Source organism: Calidris pugnax, unplaced genomic scaffold (genome assembly GCF_001431845.1).
Source record: "Calidris pugnax isolate Ruff unplaced genomic scaffold, ASM143184v1 scaffold20, whole genome shotgun sequence".
NCBI classification, from domain to species: domain Eukaryota; kingdom Metazoa; phylum Chordata; class Aves; order Charadriiformes; family Scolopacidae; genus Calidris; species Calidris pugnax.
Genome location: NW_015094510.1, coordinates 6,113,248 through 6,120,837, shown reverse-complemented (window position 1 = coordinate 6,120,837; position 7,590 = coordinate 6,113,248).

Genomic DNA, 7,590 nt, shown 5'->3' with positions numbered 1-7,590 from the left:
CTCAAAAACCAGGATTCCTTACTCAAAGAATGGAAACAAAATAATGCAAAAGTTTTCAGGCAGACAGCTTTGCTATTACTGAAACATTTCACATTAGGTGGTGCTTCAAATAAAGTATTGTCTTGAAGTGTGGGGTTTTGCAGACTAAGGCAATCTGTCAAGATTTCTATATGGTGATATATACCTTGTAATCACAGCCCTCTCTGATAGAAAGAGAATACATTCAGCATAATGAGAAATAGTCAGCTGTTTTTAGATTAAAGTAAAAATGAAAGATAAGAGTGTATTTGAAAATTGTTACTCGGCCTTACAGATATATGGCATGGTTCTTTAAGATTTGAAGATTCAATAAAATTTACTGAAGCTATATATATTAAAAGTGGTTCTGTGCATAGACGTCTTTACATGTCATTTTAAAAGAAGGCTTGGGAGAGAAAAGCTGAGGGAAGAGAGATGCAACACTGCATTTGTTTTTTTTTCATGTTAGCATGAATTTTCAGGTAAAAATGGCCCTGAGGTCAGCAGTAAAAAGCTTCTGTTGTACTTTGTGATCTTTCAGGATCCAAGATGAACATCATTTAAAAACATAAAATAAACTACAATGGTCATATACAAGGAAGAAAAAGAAAAGCGAAGAAAAGCTTTAAATTGCACCAATGTGTACTGATAGAGGGATGGTAGTTTTGTTTGTCTCTTTGTTATATATACAGAAAAATGACAATCATATAGTCTGTGTTGACTTACCAGGGCTCTGGGTGCACCATATATCATGTCTGTCTGCTATATGCTGTAAGATATCTTCCTGCACTTGATTAAATAAAATGATAATGTCTGAACTGTTGGCACACTTATTTCCTAGACTTCTTTTGTTCTTTTTGATTGTTTTCTTGATTGATAACAGACGTACCCCCTCTACTTCAAATTTGAGGTTATTGTTACATTTTGTATGAAACTTTCAACAGTCAGGTCAGCCAAGGAGCAATAAAGTTGAAAATTATCATTTCTCTAGAATAATTTCAGAAACATGTCATATGGAGCTTTGTCTTTGCAGAAACTCATGCATTTTTATTATTGCTGTTTTCCAATGCCCAGAAGCATTGATGGATGTTATGTGGAAACACTATCACTAAAATAACCCATGTATATTTACTGTCTCTGTGAGGCCTCCACTGGAACACAGAAGCAGAATATACAAGCAAAAGATAAGGTGTTACTAACGGTCATCTTGGCATTTTCCTTGGAGATTTTTCAGTCTATTTTGTACCTTTATTTTGTCTCTCCTTTTACAGTTTCTCTTCCCAAGGCCCTCATGATTTTTCTGACACAATGTTTTGCACATCTTAAACACAAGGCAAGCTGTAATAGGTTGAAGGTAATTTCACTCTCCCCATTTACTCACTAGTGAGAGGCAAGGTTATTTATATTGGCTTGGCAACCTCAATCAAGATTTAAATTATTGAATTAAACTTTACTATTGAGGAGCATTTAACATATGTAGATGGTCAATTATGGTAATCCAGGTCATTCGTTCAATGCATAAGTGCACTGACAACAAACTCGCTGTTGCCTAACAGCTGTACATGTAAAATGTATCCAGTTTATTCTTTTATTTCCTACTGCATGTTGATGGTTCAGTCCATGAGGAGGAAAGAACAAAAAATGCACTAGCTAGAAAAGATGAGTTTGAAAGGTAGCATCTTATGATTTAGAAATATCTATATGTATTTACTTCCTCAAAGTTGCTATAACTTTCCCAAGCTGGGGAAGGCTTATCCTGGTGAATAAGCATGATAGATGATGGAATGAGTCTTGTTTGTTTTTAGAATCATAGAACCATTTAGGTTGGAAAAAACCCTTGAGATCATCTAGTCCAACCGTAAACTTGACACTACCAAGTCCACCACTAAACTACGTCCCTAAGTGCCACATCTACAAGTTAATAAGCCTTTAAAGTACTTTAGGAGAGTCACTGAAAGCATCAACCACATATATAATTGTTTACCTTTAAAAATATGCTATTTTTGCCATTACCCTACCTACATATAAACCAGTGTATATGTTTATTCATCTTACCTGGGATATCATCTTGATCAGTAACCTGAAAGATAATGTGTCAGAATGAATGCTTGATCATTCTCAGTATCTCTACATTTACCTAAAAATGAACACTATATTTTTAAGTAATTTTCAATAATATTTATTTCACTTAGTTTTGAATGCCTGAAGTCAAATGTCTGGTTTAATTCAGTTTTCTAGTGTTTTTCTATGCTCAGAGGACAATTTGTTTCTTTCAGGGAAGAGATTAAATTCTCAGAGAAGTTTAAGATATGTGGAAAGAATTTTGGCAACAACTATCATGACAATGTATGATAATAAAATTTGCCTAGGTTACAAAAAAAGACTTCTTATATTGCTGTAATTGTGTTATTAAATGTCTTACAACTCCATAAAGCCCCTCAGGTTTAATACCTAATCCTGAACAGGATTTCTTTCCCAAGACTCAGAGGAAATAATTTACATGACTTTGGTGCCAATGATGCTGCTGGATTCCCTGTTTCACATATGCATTTTGAATGTAATTAAAAAGTAGCACTTTTTGTAACTGCATTACTTAAAAAAACCCATAAAACCACACTGACACTTCAGACTAGGGGGAACAACTCCCGTAAGGAAATTAAGGAACTGGTGGTGGAAATTTTAATTTGATGAAAATATAGCTTAATTTAGAATTATTTGGGCTTGATCTAGCAAAAAATATGGGAGCTTAAAAAGTCAAAAACCCACCCTCTTTAAAATATATAAAATCATTGCTAAAACATTATTTTCCTACAATGTACTTATTCTCTCGTCAGTCTTAGGAGGGAGCAGGACACCTTTTCTTGCTGTAATGTTGTGATTTAAAAGTAGTTTGGCTGAAGAAACTTTAATTGCAGTGAAGTAAGTGTCAGAAAGTGTTCCTACATTTGAATGTGGCAATTTACAGCAATGAATAGTACTTTTCTAGAAAGATTTCTTAAGAGTTAACTTCTTGGATATTGTTACTTGAGCATAGCAGATCATACAGATACTACCTTATTACCCTGTATCTACAGGATAAGCATGATCACCATCTATAATGCTGGAAAAGTTATCTACATGTGGTGTAACTGACAGTAGCTGAGAATTTTCACTAAGAAAATTAAGATTAGTGGTTCTTTGTAATTCTCAATTTCCTTTGTGTTTTTAAATGTATTCATGAATCTCCAGAGGCTACTTAAAAGAAGGTTTTTGAAAGCTAAATTGAAGGTTCTGTCACTTCTGTCATTGTTTTGACAACCTAAATCAAACATTTCTTTGAATGTTAATGGTGAAGGATTCCAATTCTTAAAACGATCCCATAGGGAATGTAACTAAATTGGCTTTTTAAAACAGCTCTTTAGATATTGACTATATAAAGACAGAAAAAAGTATAAAAATGGTATTTAAATTCCCTTTTTTTTATTAACATGTGTTCTTAGCCCTTATATTCTAGTAGGGGGAATTAATGTATAATATGATTTTTGTATTTTAAATAAACTGAGAGGAACATTTAAAAGAGAGTGTGGAAGAAAAAAATAAGTGCTCTAATTTTTTGACTAATTGGCAAGGAATAGAAATATTTAAATTAGCTGGATCTTTTTCTTATGATTTTACAGACAAAAAGTCAATTTGTCTTTTGCAACAGAAAAAAATGACATAAGGAACTGCAAATAGGGTTAAACTGGCCAGATACTAATATTACCTTTATTGGAATATCTGGAAAATAATGATCTAATGCAGTTCTTGCTGCTCAAGTTTTCTAGCAATGCCACGTTTATACAAAATAGGCATGCAGACATCGCACCAGACTTCAGCAAGAATCTAGAGGTCTATAGAAGAAACATCTACATCTCAGTTTTACTTTAGGTGTCCTTAAAATTCAAGGAAGAGAAATATGTTTTTCAGTCATTACTCTTGCAACCTGTTTTAGATAAGTAAGTTAGTATAAAACATATAAGCTGATATCCATAGTATAGTATATAGGTGGTATAAGAAGTATAGAATTGTACTTCCGTAGTTGATATAAGAAGCATAATTCTCTCTGTTGGCTCTAAAGGAAAGCGATGGTGACTAGCTCAGATATCACAGATGTCTATACTTTAGATGCAATGTGAATTGTTTAGATGAATCCACGTGCTGTAGCTCACTGAGATTCACAACCTGTCTTCCCTGTGTTTTAGATATTGTCCCTTAAAACTGATTCCAAGGTCAGCTTTTTAAGGAAGTAGGTCCCTTCACAGCATCACAAACACTCTGAATTATCAGCTCTGAGCTTAGGAGAAGTAAAAAAAGTTGCAACCAGGCTAGTCAGTGAGAGGGATATGCCAGACTCATAAATACACATACTGTGAGCTTCACAGCAAGACCTAAAAATCCAGGCCTTCTTTAATTATAAAATGAGAAAGTCTGGAGCTGTTCTGCTGTGTTTTTTAGGCACCAGATGTCCTGAAAAGGAAAAAAAGAGTTTAGAAGTAAAAATGTTTAAAATAGAGTATGAACAGGAAGAAAGTATATACTCGCACATGGCTTATTAAGTCACATAAGGCTCATTGTTCTGAGGTTTCAAAATACAATCTTAATTTTGGAGTCTTTGTTAATCACACAGTTAAACAGTGTTACAGTATCTTATTTTTTTTAGTGTAGATCTTTGTTCAAAACATATGAAAATAAATGAAAAAATAGCTATTGATTTCACTGGGTTCTAGATAAGGCTTTTCGAGCTGTATTTTTACATAGAAGCTTCTTCTTCTTTATACATTACAGACACTGATGATAAAGCAAACTGAAATAATAAAACAAATAATATTTTAATTTTTTTTTCCCTGAAGCCCATAAGACACTTTCTCTTCTTTTCTGCTCTGTGGTTTAAACTCATTCCCTTTAAATAAAAAGATGACTTTGCTTATTTTGGGGGCTAGAAAATATTATGTTGTTATTCCTAGTGCAGTCATTTTATTGGCCTGACAAAGAAGGGCCTCAGGACTTGTCTGGCCTATCTGAGTCATAGCTGATAGTTTTAACTGTTATAGTAATTATATGGGAGAAGGTGACTATTGCCTAACGTGGCTTGTTATTACCCTCTGTGGTAAAGGTCTAATAGTCCTATGTGGTCACTAAGGAAAAAAAAAACATTAGCCCTTTATAGTGCTTTGGGAAATTATTATGCTGCTATAACTAATAGCTAAGTGGTGTAAACAGCCAAATGTTTGATGGAAACCAAGGTAAAAAAAGAGCAGATAAGCAGATTGTGTTAAGAAAATCTATAAAAACTGCCCCCAGTGGACCCAAGACTGAAGTAAACTTCCACCATGAGTATCCTATTCTTCCTGGCAAAGAGCCAACCAAGCTGACAACTCCTGTTTACCTCTCTCATCCCCAGCCTTTTGAAGGAGTGAACCTGCAGGTTTTACGACTCAGTAGTATACCAGGAGTGAGCATAATCCCAGGGAAAAGGGGTTCGTACTAGGAAGCCTATGTCTTCACTGTGTCATTGATTTGTGAATGTTACTGTCTTTGTAATTGGACCAATAATAACTGCTTTTTGTATTTTAATTGGACTGCTAAGACTTTAATATGACTAATAATAAATTATGGAACATATATCAGTTATGCTTCTCTTTGCCCATAGAAAAAAATTAAGCTTAACTGTTTCAATAAATATGGCATTACTCTGTCTAAAACTCAAGAAAAACGCCAACCTCTGCTTAGGTTATCTGGACTTGATATTAATTTTTATGGTTACTTGATCAACTTACTTGAGGAAAGGTATCTTTTTATTCCTTTTGTCTACCATACGTACAATTGTTATTAAACATAGGGTTTTTTTCTTATTAAAAATGTTATTTTTTTCTCCTTTGTTAAGGAACCCAGCCTCTGTTTAGGAAACTACGACTCTGTGAGCACTGTGGAAGAGCACAAAAGCTACATTTAAACTAGTAAATTAAACATGTCTAGGACTGTTGTTTGGTGTTGAGACCAGCTGGCATAGAACAGCTTGCACTCATATTATTAAATTCTCTTACTCTCCAAACAGTATGACCATATCCTAATTAAGAATCCTCCTTCTTCTGGTATGTCCCAGAACATGCTTGGGAATAACTGGGAAATGTGTTACTTGGCTCAGGCAAAACTATGCCATGGACTGTTCTTACAGTTGAACATTATAGAGACTTGATTTCTAATGACTGGGAAGTGTTATTATAGGTTTAGCTTAAACATTTGGTCTACCTATATACTTACATATTTCCTTTATTACATACTTAAATATTGTCCGATCATAATAAATGAAAACTTCTCAATCATCTATATAATTAGCTGCTTTGCTTGGTAGAGAAGTATATTTCTCTATAATAAGCATAATATATCTATTTCTTATAGTATATTTGTTTAACTATATGTAAGTATAATATACTTACAATATTTCAATGATGGAGATCTAAGGCATAGAGAGTAAGGCAGAGATCTAGTTACACTCTTAGACTACATTTACTTACCTATTTGAACTTGATCCAGCAATCAACTATGATTTATACATGGCTTTAATTATATTAGATATGTTAATTAAGTAATTTCACATGTTTTTCCATCTGAAGATCCTTAAATAGAAGTATTCAATGCTTTTTTTTTTTTCAGAACAGATGTTGTAAAAATAGATGTTTTCAGAATAGTGTTGTAACCAACACAGAATAACTCAAGTACATGGAAATTGACATTCCCTCTAATCAACTTGACTCCACCACTTCCAGAAATGTGAAGAGTTTTACAAATTTTAAGACAGTTGCACCTCAGCAAATAGGGCAAGATATGGATAAATTGATTCTTGATTAAAGTGTAAAGTGGGAATAAAAGTGAGAAAAACAAAAAATCTATTTCTTAAAGGATGTAGTTTCAAAAAAGAAGAGAGAACTTGACATAGATTATTTGTCAAAATCATCTATGAAAGGGAAATACTGAGGAAATTTAATTTCAGAATTATTTTCTTCATTTGTTACATTTCCATACTGACAGTGATATTACTGCATAAATTCCACCCCCAAAAATGTTTGAACACAAGGCATGGCGGAAATGTAGTAAGCAAAAAAATCAGCTAGACATGTAAATGCCTATTTATCATAGAGTTAGTATGATTTTTCAAACTAGAACTAAGTATGCAGTTATTAGGTTCCAGACAACAAGGGGCTATATGCCTACAATTACATAAAACACAGTATAGCTATTGTGACTAAATAGTTTTTTTCTGACTGAAAAGTTGTTATTACCAGTAGCATTGTACCAATATACAGATTCGTTAGTTCATACCCATACGAATATTCATATGAAGCTCAACTATGTGAAGCAATCAATCATGTAACTGACTTAAATAAGGAATGTTGACAAGCATTAAGCTATTTTCTATGTAGGAGTAGGATTATACACATTCTTAAAACTAAGAACATATTCAAGTGCATTGAATCAACTCTGAAAAGGTGACAGTGCAATTTGCTGACTCAGCAACAGCACTTAGTGAAGTGTTCAAAGCTTCCCCCCCCCCCC